Source organism: Adiantum capillus-veneris, chromosome 10, assembly GCF_014529385.1.
Source record: "Adiantum capillus-veneris isolate H3 chromosome 10, ASM1452938v2, whole genome shotgun sequence".
In the NCBI taxonomy this organism is placed as follows: Eukaryota; Viridiplantae; Streptophyta; class Polypodiopsida; order Polypodiales; family Pteridaceae; genus Adiantum; species Adiantum capillus-veneris.
This window is the reverse complement of record NC_140940.1, coordinates 78,809,993-78,828,268: the sequence shown is the minus strand read 5'-3', so window position 1 is coordinate 78,828,268 and position 18,276 is coordinate 78,809,993.

The following is an 18,276-nucleotide window of genomic DNA, read 5'->3' as shown; positions in this document are numbered from 1 at the left end:
TGTTCATTTTGTAAATAGATCTCCTAGCAAGGTTTTGCAGAAGGATTCAGTGCCAGAGATGGTATGGTTAGGCAAAATGCCCTCATACAAGCATCTCAGAGTCTTTGGCTGTGAGGCATATACTCACGTTCCAAAGGAATTTAGGAACAAACTTGAGCCAAAGAGTAGAAAGTACATCTTTCTAGGCTATGGTAATTCTGGTGAGATGGGGTACAGACTTTGGGATCCCGAATCCAGAAAGGTTGTCCGCAGCAATGATGTTCACTATAATCGTGGCATATATTATTGTCTCTTTGAGGTTTACTGTTGAGATTTTGCTCCAGTTACAAAGGAGACTCTGCCAAAATTTTGTCAGATATTTATGCGCGATTGAGTCATATTGACTTGTGATTTTGTGCAAGGTTTTGCACGGTTATTGGTGCAACTTTGCATCAGATTTTACAGCCATATTTGCAGACTTTTGTTGATGCAATTCGAGCCAGTTTAGGGCTGATTTGGTTGACATTGCGGGAGCTCTATTTTGGAATGTGTCTCACAGGTTTTACATTGTGTTTCTGGCCATATTTGTAGACAGTTTCCAGGTGTTGTTGGTGAGGTGGTTTTGCTTTCTAGTTTGCTAAATTGTGCTCATGGCAGAGACAGGTGATCGATCAGATTGTGACCTCTCACAGATGCGCGTGTTTGATGGGTCAGACTTTGTGGCATGGAGAGAGTGTATGCTTGATGCATTGACACAGCGAGGGTTGCATCGACCATTGAGTGGTGATGCAGGTAGACCTTCAAACATGTCTGACGATTAGTGGTAGGAGCTAGAGGAGATGGCACTATCTACGCTCTCTTTGCACCTTGCGGAATCTGTATATGCTCTTGTTATGTATGAGACTACTTCGAGAAAACTTTGGCACAGATTACATGATATGTATGATAGATCTGAGTCATCACGGACTCATGTGAGACATGTACATTCACGAGCACGCCGACATGTGACATGTTGGTATTGTGGTCATTCTGGACACGTTAGACGGTGCTGTTTTCACCGTATGCGACATCGTAGGAGACATGGCAGTCTCAGAGATGTATGTAGTGATGCCATGGACTCAGTTGCTTTGACAGTTGAGGCACATGTAGTGTCAGAGTATACTAGTGACGGGGATGTCACTTTTACCTCGAGCTATGCACGAGATGCTATACATGTGGATAGTGCACTCCCTTCGCAGTGGTTGCTAGACGCAGATGCTATGTTTCATGTCACGCCGCATCGTGCATGGTTTTGTAGCTATTCTAGTGGGATGCTTGGCAGTGTACATTTGACCGATGGATCGGTGCATGCGATAGCAGGTGCAGGAGATGTGAGACTGTCATTACCGAGTGGTGCATCTTACTTGTTACGACATGTGCGCTATGTACCAGATTTGACAGTGAGTTTGATCTCGATTGGTCAGCTTAGAGATTGTGGATGTCAAATTTTGCTACGAGAGCGAGATTTTGTGATGCATTTGGGTTCGCTAGTGATTGCGAGAGGTGCCAGGAGTGGTACAGGTTACCCATTGCATGTGGATCACGGGAGAGACGGTGTTGTCTCTGTGATCATGCAGCCACATAGACATCGAGAGAGCAAGCGAGTCTCTTTTGCTCATGGGTTGTAGGGTGCTTTGCATGGGGTGCAGAGTAGTGAGCTCGTTGTGCACACAGTTGGGGCACGACTTGAGCAGTCACACAGAGAGGTGACAGAGTCATACATGCATGCTTTGCTAGTGACTGAGCAAAGCAGAGAGTCAGTTGTGCGAGATACTTCTATGCAGGATAGATAGGTAGAGCGGTCTTGCTCTAGTGAGTCACGACAGGAGGATGTTGTGCAAGAGTCTATGCATATGGAGTTAGATCATGAGAGCTCTAGTGAGTCACAACAGATTGAATGGTCATGTTTGTAGTGGATGATTGCAGAGGAGGCTGAGATGTCAGCGATTATGCAGTCATTCCTTTCTATGCTCGACAGTGAGCATGGGGATATAGTTGTGCAGGATATGTCTTCCAGCAGACACCTAGAGTAGCTAGTTTGCTCTGAGGTTGCACGACAGGTTGATGCATCTTTTGCGGACAGTCAGGAGATGCATGTGGCTGACACGCCTTTTCAATCAAAGATACCTATTGCCAGGGATATATATGTTGATGCATGCTCCGTAGAGCTAGCAGGGCCCGCTAGCATTGCATCGGCATTCGGTGGTCTCATGTATGAGATGCTGATCTTGAGACCGGATATCGCAGCTGCAGTGGGAGCATTTGCAGTTGGGGTTTCCAGCCGTTTGTTGACTGATGATGGCATAGTGCACGAGGGAGATATGCAGGTATTGCGTACATACTTGCAGTACGTGTGCGGTACGTCTGGTGGTGTATCGACTTACACGGGAGCAGGACAGTCGGATGCACACGATCACAGCCAGCTAGTGGGCATCGATTGAGAGCAGTTTTCTCTCGCCTTTTGTAGTCTTTAGACTAGGTTCTCTTGCTTAAAGGCACAGTCGCCTTTAAGTGGGAGGTTGTTGGGGTATAGGCGCCTGTGCCTTGCCCGGCCGCCCAGAGTCTGGGCGCCCACTAACTTGTATACCTTATACATAGCATAAGTGTATAGGAGGCTGCTCACTCTTTTGAGTCTCCCCACCCATATCTGTGTATCGTGTGTCTCCTTCTCTCGCTCACTCTCCGTCTGTGGTGCTCCCCGATCCCCTTCAGTATCATGGCGTTCTAGATTACAAGATTGTGTTACTCAGTCTACTACAGAGGCTGAATATGTTGCAGCATCAGAGGCATGCAAAGAATCAATTTGGCTTAATCGACTAGTAACAGACTTGGGAATCAAAGAAGAGATGCCTGTGTTACATTGTGATAGTCAAAGTGCTATACAATTGGCTCGCAATCCAGTTTATCACTCAAAGACAAAGCATGTGGATGTGAAGTATCATTTCATCAGGGAAATGCTCGAGGATAAGCAACTTCAGCTTGTCAAAGTTCACACCACAGAAAATCGTGCTGATCTACTTACAAAAGGACTTCCCTCAGAGAGCTTTGCGCATTTTTGCAAGCAGTTAGGTGTAGGGTAGTACATCACTTCTCTACATCTCTTGTATATTAGCTTGTATAGTATCTTCTCTCACACTTAAAGTACCACATTGGACTTTAAGTGGGAGGTTGTTGGGGTATAAAGCCCAATGTGGTCGCCCAGGTAAGTGGGCGGGCCGCCAGGTATGTACACATGTTCTTTTGTAAAACCCTAATAAGAACTCACTATGCTCTACAAATTACAGTAGAGCGAGTTCACCATATCGTCGTGCTCTTCTTCTCGCACTCTCTCTCGCGTCGCACTTCCGCTCGTACTCCTTCACTCAGCCCCCTGCTTTTTCTCGTTTGCACTTTGGAGAGAGAGAGAGAGAGAGAGAGAGAGAGAGAGAGAGAGAGAGAGAGAGAGTCGCAGGGACAAAAACGGCTTGCATATATATATATATATATATATATATATATATATATATATATAGAGAGAGAGAGAGAGAGAGAGAGAGAGAGAGAGAGGAGCCAGTCCTACACTGCGCATCCAAAAACCCTACAGAGCTGAGCTCGCCCTGCTGCAAAAGAGAGAGAGAGAGAGAGAGAGAGAGAGAGAGAGAGAGAGAGAGAGAGAGAGAGAGAGAGAGAGAGAGAGAGTAGCCTTGGCCTTGTGCCCCTCTACCTGCGCACTCCCCTGCACCCGTCGAGGGCATATGACAAATAAAGGGGTAACTTTAATAGTTAGAAACTCCAAAATCTTGTAGAGCGATGAGAGAAAGTTGATGGGCGGTTTCTGCTACAAAGGAGGAATAGAAATTTTCATCCGCCACCTGCCCCAAACTCCTTCACCTTCCACCATTCCCCTTAGAATGCATCACCTCCCAGATTCCCAATTTTTAACGTTTTTTAAAAATTGTCCACTACTGGGTCTACGGCACCATTAATTGGAATCTGGCCAGATGCCACCGTCCCTCTCTCCTCTCTCTTCCATCTCTCTCCTCTCTTCCGCGGACTCTTTCTGATCGATCCCCTCTACCCTACCTACACAGCCATGGGCAAATCATCCTGCAGCTCCACAGATCGCGGGTTTCCTGCACTCGCCTACTCTACAGGTCGCTCTGCGCCTCTCTGCCTCTTTTTGCCTCTTTAGTCAAACCGTCAGCATGCACGTTTGCTCAGACGAGCTCTCTCTCTCTCTCTCTCTCTCTCTCTCTCTCTCTCTCTCTCTCTCTCTCTCTCTCTCTCTCTCTCTCTCTCTCTCTCTCTCTCTCTCTCTCTCTCTGCCAGCGCCATCACACGACTAAGCGCCGATGCGCCCGTGCAGTCGTCGCAGATCGCCTCCTTAAGCTTTCCATCTTCTATATCTTCTTGCAACTGACGGTATTCCTCGCAGGTCACATCACCGCCATTGACTTTGGCTTAAAAATGAGATTTCTGTCTGTCTCTCTCTCCCTTTCTCTTTCCACGTGTCTGCTCCCCCCTTTTTCACTTCAAATTTATCTAAAGCATCTCCCAAGATATCGGTTAATCAACCTGCTTCCAAAATTGGGGAAACATACCCATTGATTAATTAGACTCTTAGATTCCCTCCCACTTTAGACAAAGTATATATACACAAGAAACGTTTGAACGTTTCCCTCTAGGGAAAAATGGTGGCTTTCCCACTATATTTCCCACAAACGAACTATGAAAAATTAAGGGAAAGGTAGCGAACTGCAAAGTTGAGGTGGGAATATAAAACCCTCCCGGGAATATTTTCCCTTTTGCACGAGATCAAAAATCAATATTTTTCCCACAAGGGATAAACTTTTCACACATGGGAAAGTGAAAAATTATTATTTTTCCCAGAAGGGAATAAATTTCTCACGTGGGAAAGTGAAGAAACAGCATTCCCCCATACGGGACTTCCACATTCCCACATTCAAAAGGTGGGAACAAAAAGTTAACTTGTGGGAATATCTATATATGTAAGTTGTGAAATTAAAAAAACATTAACTTTTAAATATTCTCTCAATAATAATTTCACATAATTTATTACAAAAAATAGTCATGTGATTCATATCAAGTGAAAGAGAACCTGACACTTTTTCACAACCCCATGTCAGAATTTTGCAACTTAGAGGATTGTCACACATGCATAGTTACCAATAATCTCATAACTCTGCAACGTCACAAGCAAAAAGTGAGTGTTGCAAAGGCAGGGCTGGAATCCACTCTACGCTTGTGTCCACCTGTGGGAGAGCCACATTCATGGGAGCATCAATGGCTTCTTGGCAGGCTACTTTGCGACTATGCCAAAAAAACTAGCATTGTTGCCAAGGAACAAAAGGTTAGCTTGTGGGAATATCTATATATATATATATATATATATATGTTATGAAATAAAAGACAACTTTAAGATACTCTCACAAGAATACTACACTTAAATTATTTTGGAAATTTGTCCTCATGTGAAAGAATGCTCACTTGTGAAAGAGAGCCTGCCACTTTTTCACGACCGCTATGAGAATTTTGCAACTCAGATCATGGTCATGCGAGCATAGTTACCAATCATCTCATAACTTTGCATCGTCACAATGAAAAGGTGAGTGTTGCACTGGCAGGGCCGGGGTCCACTCTAGGCCTATCTCCACTTGTGGGAGAGCCACATTCATATGAGCATGAGCACTTTGCATCTTGCCAAAAAACTCAGCATAGTTACCGAGCATCTTGTGTATTAGAACCAAGCCTACCATATCCCTCTGGTGACCATGCCAAAAGCAATCATACCAAAAAGTAACACGTAAATATGCCTCATTGACCACTACCTTGCCTCTTTCGAAAAGAGATCATAATAAATTCAACCACAACTAAAACATGATGACTGCAAGGGTTCAATACATTAGCAGAATAAAATACCACATGGGTAACCATGAAATAGATCTCCAAAAATAGAATCAACTCAAAGTTACACCCCATTTATTGAAGACTTAAGACAATCAACAACAAATATTATGTTACTGTATAACAACCTCTAAACTTCTAAACAATTTACGAGCATGACTTGATATACAGTAACACTCCAAGTTGAAGCCTCTTCTCTTTTCAACCACAAAAATTTCAATCAAACAAGTACAATTATCAACCTTAAATGAAAGTAATTGTTGGGGTATAAAGCCCAATGTGGTCTCCCAGGTAAGTGGGCGGGCCGCCAGGTATGTACACATATTCTTTTGTTAAAACCTAATAAGAACTCACTATGCTCTACACATTACAGTAGAGCGAGTTCACCATATCGTCGTGCTCTTCTTCTCGCACTCTCTCTCGCGTCGCACTTCCGCTCGTACTCCTTCAACTGGTATCAGAGCTCAAATCGAGGCTTGGGGCAGCACTGCAGGAGGCTAGAGTCACCAGCTCAGATTGGAGTGAAATCGGACAGGCGAAGACACGGCCCCAAATCTCATTCTGAGGTCATCTCGGCCACCGTTCGGCTTCGACAAAGTTCTGCACAGGCCATTTTTGATTACGTGGTCTCAGTGGGTGCAGATCCGACTCTGCAAATTTGGGGTTTTCGGCCTACGACTGCAGGCTTTGTTGAGGGCCGAGTGAGGTTTTATTGAGCTGGGGGATTCTCGAATGTTGAGATCCTTTCGGTGATACAGGTCTTGGAGCGATCCCTCGAGCACCCTTAGATAGGCAGCTAGGATGTATTGACTGTGAGTTAGACAGTTGGGATTGCATCTATGCTTTACTGCCGTTGAGGCATTATCGCAGTCTATGCTTATAGGACAGTTACAGAATAGTGACAGACAGTACAGGTGCAGGACAGGTTGACCCGCAGCTTACAGCGTCAGAGAGACAGTGTTTTTTGAGCAGTTTTTTGGTCTGTTTTTAGTACACTAGAGCCATTTTACAAAGGAGACTCTGCCAAAATTTCTGCAGAATCTGAAGCTTTCTTGGTTCATTTGACAGTTGATATTGGTTCAGAGGTCAGTTTACAGGGGAAACTCTGCCGAATTTTTCCCAGAAAAGTAAACTACTGTGAAGCGTAGCTATGGTTGGATCACAGGACACTGCTCTTTACAATATCAAGAAGCTGGATGGAACCAATTTCCCATTGTGGAAGAAGCAGATTTGGCACGTGTTGGTACAAAAGAAGCAGATAAAACCTATAAAGCTCAAGGGGATAAAACCAGAAGATATGGACGAAGATGAATGGAGCGAAATGGATGAATTGGCACTTTCTACCATTATGTTGACTTTGGCAGAAAGCGTTTACTTCAATGTAGCAGACGAGATGTCGGCTTATCAAGCATGGTTAAAGCTGAGTGATCTTTATGAGAAGCAGAGTGCAGCTTCACAGGTATACTGGCTTAAGAAGCTTGTTGACTTGAAGATGAAAGAAGGGACACCTATGTCCAATCATCTGAATGAAGTCAACACAATCTATAGTCAGTTGTCAGCTCAAGGTGTCAAGTTTGATGAGCCTGTTACAACTATGTTCCTGTTGATCACATTGCTGAAAAGTTGGGACACTTTTCGCACAGCTTTGAGTAATTCTGCACCTCCAGATGGTTTGAACATAGCAGGTGTAGAAGGAAGTCTGCTTACTCAAGAAACCAATAGAAAGACAATGGACAAAGGCAAAGGAGCAGCCTTAGTTGTCAGGGGAAGGACCAAAGAAAAGTACAAAGGTGGAAAGAGGAATCAGTCTCGTAGCAAGTCCCGCAGTGCTAAAGGCAAGAGTGACATAGAATGCTACCATTGTGGCAAGAAGGGTCACATGAAAAGAGACTGCAGAGAATGGACAGCAGAAAAAGGCAAAGAGAAAGCTGAAGACCATGGTGAGAAGAACAAGTCCTCAATGAAGATTCAAGAAATAAATGTGACAAACACTGCTGCAGAGGATGACAGTCTAGTGTCAGGAGACATCTACTTCTTGAAGAATACAATGGACTCAGCTCTTCTTACAGCATCTGATGGAAATGCACTGAGTGACTGGATTATAGACTCAGGGGCATCACTTCATGTGTCTCCAAACAAGGAGTGGTTTACTTCTTATGTGACCACTAAAGATGATGTTCGGCTAGGCAATGGGCAGACATGTGAGATCTTAGGTGTTGGAGATGTTCAATTGAAGTTTTAGAATGGCTCTTCTTTCATGCTGAAGAATGTGAGACATGTTCCCGCAATTACAAAGAGCTTGATCAGCACAGGTTTACTTGATGATGCTGCCTACGTCACCACTTTTGGACAGAACATGTGGAAGATATCCAAGGGTTCTATGACAGTAGCACATGGAGTAAAGTCTGGAGGACTTTACATGATTTATGTATCAAATGTCTCTAAAAATGTAATCAATGTAACCGAGCAGCCAAACGTTTCTTTGTGGCATAGCCAGTTAGGACATATGTCCAAGAAGGGAATGGAAATATTGTCTCGTTCTGGTTATTTGCCTGGCTTTCCATTTAATGATTTTGAATTCTGTGAACATTGTCTGTATGGTAAGCAAACACAGCAGCCACATAAGCATAGAAGCAGTAGAAGAGATACACAGTTGGCACTTGTTCATAGTGATTTGTGTGGACCTATGCCTAACCTATCTCTAGGGGGAGCTTCTTACTTTATGACATTTATAGATGATTACTCGAGGAAAGTATGGGTTTACTTTCTCAAGCACAAGGATGAAGAGTTTAGTGTTTTCAAAACGTTTGTGAAACTTGTGGAGAATCAGAGTGGCAAGAAGCTTAAATGCTTACGCACTGACAATGGTGGAGAGTATGTTTCAAAGGCCTTTCAGGACTTTTGTGAGTCAAAAGGTATAAAACGTGAACTTACTGCTCCTTACAATCCTCCTCAAAATGGTGTTGCTGAGAGGATGAATAGGACCATACAAGAGAAGGTCAGAAGTATGTTGTCTAATGCACAGATGCCAAATGGGTTTTAGGCTGAAGCTGTATCAACAGTTGTTCATCTTGTAAATATATCTCCTAGCAAGGTTTTGCAGAAGGATTTAGTGCCAGAGATGGTATGGTCAGGCAAAATGCCCTCATACAAGCATCTCAAAGTCTTTGGCTGTGAGGCATATACTCACGTTCCAAAGGAATTTAGGAACAAACTTGAGCCAAAGAGTAGAAAGTGCATCTTTCTAGGCTATGGTAATTCTGGTGAGATGGGGTACAGACTTTGGGATCCCGAATTCAGAAAGGTTTTCCGCAGCAATGATGTTCACTTTAATGAATCCAAATATCATTCTAAACCAGAGAGGGTTGAGGAGATTAGAAGAGTTGTCTTCCAAGAAGATGGACCTGCACGTGCAAGACAAAATGTCAGGGCTCAAGAGGAGCAAGGACAAGATAGATTGGAACCACAGGTTGTGGATGATCCTCAGCCACCTATTGTGCGTAGATCTGGACGTGTCACGCGACCTCCTGATAGGTTTGTTCCATCTATGAACTATGTCATGTTGACTGATTGCAATGAGCCTTCATGTTACAAGGAAGCAGTGCAAATGAAGGACTTCGGGAATTGGCAATTGACCATGCAGTTAGAGATGACAGCTCTGCATAAAAACCAGACATGGAAGCTAGTTAAATTACCACGGGACAAAAAGGCTCTACCCTGCAAATGGGTTTACAGGTATAAGATCACCGCTCATGATAGTCAGCCAAAGTACAAAGCAAGGCTTGTTGCCAAGGGCTTTAAGCAAGAACAAGGCATTAACTTTGATGAAGTTTTCTCTCCGGTGGTCAAAATGACTACATTGAGATGCTTGCTTGCATTGGTTGCCATATTAGATTTGGTGTTGCACCAAATGGATGTTAAGACAGCGTTCTTGCATGGTGATTTAGATGTGGAAATTTACATGCAGCAGCCAGAAGGGTTTGTTGAGAAAGGCAAGGAAGATTGGGTATGCCAGTTGTTAAAGAGTCTTTATGGCTTAAAACAATCACCGAGGGCATGGTACCATAAATTCCACAAGTTTATGCTTTCTCAAGGCTACAAACGTAGTGAGTTCGATCACTGTCTATATACAAAGAAGGCTAAGGATGGTAGTTGGTTGATCCTTATTTTGTATGTGGATGACATGTTGATTGCTGGCAAGCACTTGGAAGAAATTTCAGCTTTGAAGTCAAAGATGGCAAAATCGTTTGACATGAAAGACATGGGTGAGGCAAGTCATATACTTGGTACGCGCACTGAGAGAGACAGATCAAAGAAGTTGATTTGGTGATCTCAAACAGAGTATATTGACAAGGTTTTGCAACGTTTCAATATGGAGAAGGGAAAGGAATTGAGTGTTCCATTGCCACCATATGTGAAACTTAGCAAACAAGATTGTCCTGTGTCTGAGGAAGAACAGGCTGAAATGGATAAGATTCCATATGCATCTGTAGTGGGTAGTTTGATGTATGGAATGATTGCCACTCGCCCAGACATTGCATTTGCAGTGGGAGTAGTAAGTCGATACATGTCAAACCCAGGCAAGAAACATTGGGAGGCAGTGAAAGGAATATTGAGATACCTGAAAGCTACAAAGAGTATGCGTATATGCTATGGGAGTCAAGAGCTAAGCGTAAAGGGTTTTACAGACTCATATTATGCAGGTGACTTAGACAACCGAAGGTCTACGTCAGGGTATGTCTTTACATTGGCTGGTGGAGCAGTATCATGGCGTTCTAGATTACAAGATTGTGTTACTCAGTCTACCACAGAGGATGAATATGTTGTAGCATCAGAGGCATGCAAAGAATCAATTTGGCGTAATCGACTAGTAACAGATTTGGGAATCAAAGAAGAGATGCCTGTGTTATATTGTGATAGTCAAAGTGCTATACAATTGGCTCGCAATCCAGTTTATCACTCAAAGACAAAGCATGTGGATGTGAAGTATCATTTCATCAGGGAAATGCTCGAGGATAAGCAACTTCAGCTTGTCAAAGTTCACACCACAGAAAATTGTGCTGATCTACTTACAAAAGGACTTCCCTCAGAGAGCTTTCCGCATTTTCGCAAGCAGTTAGGTGTAGGGTAGTACATCACTTCTCTACATCTCTTGTATATTAGCTTGTATAGTAGCTTCTCTAACACTTAAAGTACCACATTGGACTTTAAGTGGGAGGTTGTTGGGGTATAAAGCCCAATGTGGTCGCCCAGGTAAGTGGGCGGGCCGCCAGGTATGTACACATATTCTTTTGTAAAACCCTAATAAGAACTCACTATGCTCTACACATTACAGTAGAGCGAGTTCACCATATCGTCGTGCTCTTCTTCTCGCACTCTCTCTCGTGTTGCACTTCCGCTCGTACTCCTTCAGTAATTGTGTGGCAATCAAGATCATCAAGCACAACCATACTTCCTTAAACATCATAAGTATTAAATTATTGATCCACCCATCAACATTATTTCAAGTTACACAGAATTGGAGTGGACAACCCATAAAAAATAGACGTCGTTCAAATAGACTTAATAGACATAACATGTCACAAGGAATCACATCAGATCATAAGTACACTACATGCTTGAAAGTACAACATAACATTTTTTGTATTATAGATGATAATAGACAACCCTTCATTAGTCCAGACATCTAGATTAAAAAACTACTAGAATTTTCCATTTGAGGCTGAGCGATAATCCACACACAAGGGATGTACTTAGACCCTTGAGGACAATAAGCCGACCTCGCCTCGATGTTGATATAAATCATCAAGGCTTCACCACTATACAAAACCTGTCATGCTGCTTGGGCCCTTTGAGCAAGGGCACCTGCACCTACAAAAACACCCGATACATTTGATAGGGGCAAACTCAGGTAGTGCTAGATACCCCTTTACTTTTGATTTGCCTTCTCAATAGCTAGAACAGAGAGTCAACACATAAACCGAGAACCATGCAACACACAAACAAAGTAATACTCAACACTCAAACCCAGCACCTGTTGTACATTGCAAAACTGCTAGATAAGCAGCATCCTCACATGTGAAGTCTATGCTCTGATGCAATTGGATGTATATGTGCAAATTAGAGTGAAGTAGATCATTCGCAAAGTGGACAAGGCAAATCTCTCTCTCTCTCTCTCTCTCTCTCTCTCTCTCTCTCTCTCTCTCTCTCTCTCTCTCTCTCTCTCTCTCTCTCTCTCTCTCTCTCTCTCTCTCTCTCTCTCTCTCTCTCTCTCTTTCTCTCTCTCTCTCTCTCTTTGTGTGTGCACGTTGGGGGAGCTGATCATAGCCATTGCCAAGCCTGCTGCGACGACCTCGTTACTCCTCGCCAACCTTCGCTTTCCACAGGATCTCCGGGATTAAACCCTAAACGGGTCCAGCTTAGAGAAATTCACTGTAAAAAAAACCTTCAAATATGGCCAACTTAGCTGATAAAATTTTTGTTTGTAGGTTTTCCAAGTTTTTAGTAAAATTTTACTATGAGCATTGTGGGTCATTTCCTAAAGTGACACTCCATTTTCATGAGCACCTGTGGGTCGTTGATCAAAAGTAATCGCCCTCGAACTTAAAGTGTGAATAACAAAATGAAATTCACGATGGTCTGCTATTTGTAGATCTCTCTCTCTCTCTCTCTATCTATCTATCTCTCTCTCTCTCTCTCTCTCTCTCTCTCTCTCTCTCTCTCTCTCTCTGTGTGTGCAGGTGATCCTACGGAGCCTAGAAACTATCGTATTATTATGATTGGAAGCACATCGGCACGGTTGTATGCATCTATCCTTGAGGAGCAGTTGAGCAGAAAGGTAGAGAGTGACGGCATATTGTAGCATTGTGGATTTTCGAAAGCATTTGACATGGTGCCTAGAGCCAAATTGATGCTCAAACTACAAGAGATCAGAGTGCCCAATGAGTTGATTTAGGGGATCATGGCTCTATACAAATTGATGGTGGTACATGTACACACTCTTGAGGGGAAATCTGATTTAGTACACTCCACTATTGGAGTGAAACAAGATTGTCCATTGTCCCCTACTCTATTTGGTATGTATGTAGACGAGCTTTTTGTTATATTGACATAAAGGGTTACAGAGGTGCGCGACTGACAGGGACATGGATTCCATTGTTGCTATGTGCTGAAGATATTGTGTTGATATCTGACTCATCAAAGGGTATGCAAGAACATTTGGATGCATTACATATCTTTGTAGAGGATAGTGGATTGTCTATAAATCTTGGTAAAACAAAGGTTATGATGTGCCTCCAGACAATCATTATTATAGGGGGCACATCATGCTAGTATGCATAGATGTCATCGTGGTTCTAGATACATGGATTGAGCATGGACAACTTACCCCCATTCCAGTACTCCGTTTATGCACCCTCACTATCTCTGACATGGGTGAAGATTACTAGACTCATTTTCCAGAACCTCACCCAGTTGGACACCAAGAGGACATAGAGAGAACCGACACATGAGTTGGATACAAAGATGGCTTTCTATAAAGAGCACCTTCTGCAACTCACAAGGGATGGGTTTGTGATTCGACCCAACTATATGGATATACATCTATCTCATGGGTTGTAAAGAGCGGATATGCAGTGCATCTCCTCTAGGCTAGATCTAGAGCTTGTCAGCACCAATTATTGGACAAGTTTACAACCTTTTATGGGTATATTCTCTTGAGCACAAGTACAAAGAACAGTATTGATGAAGATTTTAAGGAAGCAATTTACAATAGTGGGAGTATATATGCTCTTTTGAGTCTATACACAATGGTGGTCTAGCCTAGGGGCCAACGGTGAAGCTCCACAAACATGGAAAGCTTTAAGAGCTTCCATTATGAAGCAGTTTTTGGCCACCAATGCCAAAGACAAAGAACTCATCGAATGGCGAAGCTTAAAGCTCTGGGCCTTACAAATCCATTCACAAATATGTAGACAAGTTTTGGGACCTACAACTCAAAGCCACTGTCTTCAAAAAGTTGGATTTTGGAGAGCAAAAGCGATAATTTTGTGCGGGCTTAACTGAAGAAATGGCGGAGTATGTCAACTCCCAAAGGCCACACACCATATTGGTGGTTATACACCATACTGTGGTGGCCTCTCGAATTAATTTCCAAACGGGGGCTAAAAGAAATTCTAAGCCCACGAAAAAAAAGGGTTCCAATGAGCCTAAGGGGAAGGACAATGTCCAAAAGTCTCCTAAGAGCAACCCCAATAAAGCTAAAGAGAAGGGATTTTATAAAGGAAAAAATAAACTCTCTCCTGAAGAGCTTGAGCGTTATCACAAGGATAACTGCTGTTTCAAGTGTCGTGAGCAAGGGCATGCGTACCGCACTTGTCCCCAAAAGAACACCTGCCATGAACTTGCTAGCTTGAAATCCAAGAGGAGGAAATTTACCATAAAGGATCTCCTCTATGCCATGCTTGGGGAAAGGTAAGAGAACATGATGCTTTTATTCTCTTTGACCTTGGTTCTACTCACAATTTTTATATCTATAGAGTTGGCCACCAAGCTAGGCATACAAGCCTACGAGATGGGAGATGTCCTACCCGCAGATGGTGCTTTCAAGGGGCAAGAAGCTTCAATCACTCCTTTAATCGGGAAATTGAGGCTCCATGTCCAAAGTTATGTGGACAAAGAGGACTTATTTATCTCTCCTCTCAAGCATGAGGATGTAATCCTAGGGGCACAATGGTTTGATCGCATGGCTGCCAATGTTAAATTCTCTGAAAGGAGAATTTCCTTTAAGTTCAGGGAAAAAGATATGTATATAGATGCTAAGGAAATGGGTAACACTAAACCCATTGTACATACACGAGCTTTCAACAAGTCAATAAAGAGCTCTATTTTCATGTACATAATTTTTGTTAAAATTTCTCAAAATGAACCTAATGTTTTAGCAAAAGAAAATATACACAATCAAAAGGAATTAGATTTATCCAATTTTCTCAAGGGGTTTCAGGATGTCTTTGTTGACGACATCCTTTGTGATATACCTCCTAAACGAGGTAATGATGACCATGCAATTGAAATTCTTCCAGGAAGTTCACCGCCTAACAAACCTCCTTATAGAGTTTCTCAAGCTCAACAAGAGGAGATTATGCGGTTAGTTGAGAAGGGCATGGTTAGGCCTAGCTCATCTCCATTTTGTTCTCCTATGCTACTAGTGCAAAAGAAAGACCGCACATATTGTATGTGTGTCGACTATAGGCACTAAATAGGATCACTATCAAAAATAGTTTTCCCATTCCATGGGTAGAAGACCTATTTGATAAGCTACAAGGGTCCACCTACTTCAGTAGGATTGACCTAAAAAGTGGCTATCATCAAATAAGGATAGTTGATCAAGACATTGTAAAGACCGTATTTCGCACTACGTTTGGTCTTTATGAATACATTGTCATGCCTTTTGAGTTGACCAATGCACTAGCCACATTCAACCGCTTGATGGAGAAGCTATTCAGGCCTCATCGAACCTTTACTGGAGTGTTCTTTGATGATATCATCATCTACTCTAATTCATTAGATGAACACAAGCAACACCTCCATGTAATATTTCAAGTTCTAAGAGAGAATAAACTTTATGTTAATCTAAAGAAAAGTGAATTTTTCGTACAAGAGATTCAGTATTTAGGTCACATTATCTCTCAAGATGGCATCCAAATGGAACCATCAAAGTTAGAGGTAATAAAAGGATGGCCTAAACCAAGGAATCTTCACGAATTAAGAAGCTTTATAGGTATGTGTGCATACTATAGACGCTTCATAGAAAAGTTCTCACTAATAGCAGGACCATTACATGACCTAACAAAGAAAAACGTTAGGTACACATGGTCTGCCAAGGAGAAAAATGCTTTCGAAAAGCTTAAAGAAAAGCTTGTCTCTCAACATGTGCTTACACTATCGGATCTCTCAAAGCCATTTGAGGTCCAATGTGATGCTTGTGGTGATTGCCTTGGAGTTGTTTTGCTTCAAGAAGGGCACCCCATAGGCTATGAAAGTCGAAGGCTCGACCCTGTTGAGCAAGCTCTAGGTATATATGAGAAGGAACTCCTTGCAGTTCTACATGCCTTAGACTCATGGAAGCACTATTTATTGGGGACTCCTTTCATTCTACGAACGGATCACCAAATCCTTAAGTACTTCATGATGCAAACCAAGCTCTCTGACAAACAAATGAGGTGGGCAAATTTCCTTTCGCAATTTCATTTTCATATTGATCACATTGTTGGCAAGCATAATCAAGTAGCCAATGCAATCTCAAGACGGCCGAGAGTGAATGCGGTTTCCTTGCGGTTTCAAAGGTAAGTTTAGGTCGGGTTCCCACCTCAAGCTCAGCCCTACTTAAGGTCAAAAGAATTTTAACACTAACCATTGGAGGTCTTTAATGAAGCTAACCCTAAGGTCTTCTAAGCTCCATTAGTTAACCTTGCTCTTTGACAGACCATCTCTCATTTGGACCCCTTTACCATTGGCCCCGTGTTGAGATAGATCCATAAGCACATGTCTATATTCTAACCCTTGTTCCCGTTTATTATCCCACATTAAATGATCAATTTAATATGAGAAAATAATTTGGGTTGGTTAGATATTAAATTTAATGACTCTCTCTCTCTCTCAGTTGTCCGTTCTCTTTCTACCTCAATGATATCTCTTCTCCATAGGTGTGCCTTGTTCGTGTGCTTGGCATTGCACACGTTCTAGATCGGAGTCGAGGTGTCCAAGATTATGAGCCAGTTCTTGTCTTCATTCCATCTTCCGTTGACATCTTTGACAAGAATCCCATGGAGGCAACTAAGCCAAAGGTAAATGGCCATATCCTCTGAATTCTTCTTTCCCATATGCATTCTCTCCTATTGGAGGTCCTTGTTTGAGCGTCGAGATTTCTTAAAGAAAAATGTATTTCTCCTTATCTGCAATCTTGTTTTTAGAGGGAAGAACAACATGAATGCTGGTGAGTAAAATTTTGACATAGTAGCCAGGAAGCTTAGCACCATGCTCTTTACTTGGTGAATTTTTCTTGCTGGGCGAGGTTGATAATGAAGTCTGCTAAAACTTTGTCAGAACAACCGATGTTGGCTTCGAACTTTGTCTAGAATTTTAAAACAAGGGCAAAGTACTCTAAAGCTTTCGACCCATCGTCACCCTTCTCTTTCAACCCATCGTTGCCCTCTTGGGCGTTGTAAAGCATGTGTGAGTTGAGTTTCGACGACATTATTAAAACAATGCATGCATCATGTTAAAAGAAAACTTGAGGCTCGTGACCGTGTGGTTTGGCCTGAGAGCAATGGCTTTAGATCATGTCAATTGCGTCTTTAGTTAAGAGGTCAAGGCCGGGTGTTTGAGGGGGATCTGGCCGTGGCAAGATTTTGTGAAATCATACAAGAGAGCAGAGTGATGATCCATAGGATCGGAGGTAAACAAGCCTCGGAGGACTGGTTTAGAACAATACATATCATGATGACATCTTGTAATAAGTAAAGCCTAGGAGTAGTTGTGGTTTCTCTGTCAAGCAGAGAACTTGTAATCCTTTGACCCTCAAGGCTCGGTCTGAGCTCGAGGTTGCTGTATATTTCTGATGTTCTTAATACTGTCCACTCACAATTGTGAGTTTTGCAAAAAAAGAAAAAAGAGGTCAAGGCTTACAGGAGAAGCGCGTGCTGAGTTCAAGACTCATTTCTAACTTCCCTCCCATTGTTGGGCGGCAAATGAATACCCTCTTAGGTCTTTTGGCAAGGGAAGCACGAGCAGGCAGAGACTAAGGGTGTAGGAAGATCAAGAACATCGACAGTAACAACAGGCGCAGACAGATAGGCAATAGGCTTGCGTGCATGTACTCCTCAGCCCGCTTCCTTCTCAGTTCGCCCATGTCTACTCTTACCATGCGACAGGTTTGGGGGGGGGGAGAGAGAGAGAGAGAGAGAGAGAGAGAGAGAGAGAGAGAGAGAGAGAGAGAGAGATAGATAGATAGATAGATAGAATTATCGTCCGCAGAGGTCAAATATGACCTATGGGACCGAAAAGCAAAACGTTACATCTCAGTTAAGGACTGAGGACCCAGCGAGAGGTGAACAAAAGGGGAAGATAGGATAAACAGAATCAAAATCAAAAACCCTAAGGGGGAGAGAGAGAGGGGGAAGCCATTTTGGGAGTTCAAAACTCCTAGATAATGGATTTGCCTCCTCGATAGACTGCCCATTTTCCTGCCACGCGCGCTTCTCGTACCTTTTGTAGTTCTAGCTTCTTGTGTATGTATGCATGCCCTTTTCTCACCTGCACTTCTCTACAAAAGCATGCCGCCCTTGCAGTAGCATG